This window comes from Elephantulus edwardii, unplaced genomic scaffold (assembly GCF_000299155.1).
Source record: "Elephantulus edwardii isolate Elephantulus edwardi_28Jun2011 unplaced genomic scaffold, EleEdw1.0 scaffold00108, whole genome shotgun sequence".
Lineage (NCBI taxonomy): Eukaryota > Metazoa > Chordata > Mammalia > Macroscelidea > Macroscelididae > Elephantulus > Elephantulus edwardii.
Genome location: NW_006399858.1, coordinates 2,207,829 through 2,208,828, shown reverse-complemented (window position 1 = coordinate 2,208,828; position 1,000 = coordinate 2,207,829).

The following is a 1,000-nucleotide window of genomic DNA, read 5'->3' as shown; positions in this document are numbered from 1 at the left end:
TCAGCATAATGTCCTCCAGGGTCACCCATTTTGAATAATATTTCATGAGTTCCTTGTTTTTCAATGCAGCGTAGTATTCCATTGTGTGAATATAAGGCTGGGAACCGAAAGGGCAGTAGGTCAGAAGTTTGGATCTCTCAGTACCTGTGCTGGGGAAAGACAGACATCTCTCCTACTAGTATTCACAGCCCCAGAAACCTGCTTTGGGTCCCCACGAACCAGGAAGTACCTTGAGTTTGGCTTTGGGTCTTAATGGCCTCTAGCAGTCCTCTGTGTACAAATGATTAACACCCTTGGCTGCTTATGAGGTGCTTGGAAGTTCACATCTGTTTAGAGGTGCCTTAGTGTAAAGGCCAGATCATCACTCATTGAAAATTCTGTGGAAGACATTTCTATTCTGACACACTTTTGTCATTGTGACTCTAAGGTGACAACTGGAGAGAATGATTCCTCAATATAGACACCTTGGCCTTGAGCACCCCAGGCCTGTCTTAACTACTCATCTAGAAAGATGCATAAGGGTAGGAGGAGAGAGAGAGGACTGTGGCCTGAGTTTCTCATGCCCACAGCAAAAGGGACACTGAAAGAAGGGCATGCTTCTCCAGACTTGAAGAAAGAAGGCAATGCTTAGTTTCTGTTTTAAAGACAAAGTGACCTCGCTTGATCCTTACTATATGTGGCCAAATGAATGTTTAATACTATGAACTAAACAACTCCATAAACAAGGACTAGAAGCTTGTCTTGACAAGGTGCTGCCCAATGTTCTAGAATATAGAATAACTTTATCTATCAGTAAAACAAGAGTTAATTGATTAGCCCATTATTCTCCCTTGTTGGAAGTAGATAATAAATCAGAAGAGAAATGGAGCTTGAGAATGAATGCTAAGTGTTCACAGTAAGAGTTCCTACTTTGTACAGAATGCCTGATTATAGTAAAAATTAGTCCGAGTTCTACCAGAAAAACAGGCTCAATAACCATCTTACATGCATATGTGTACTT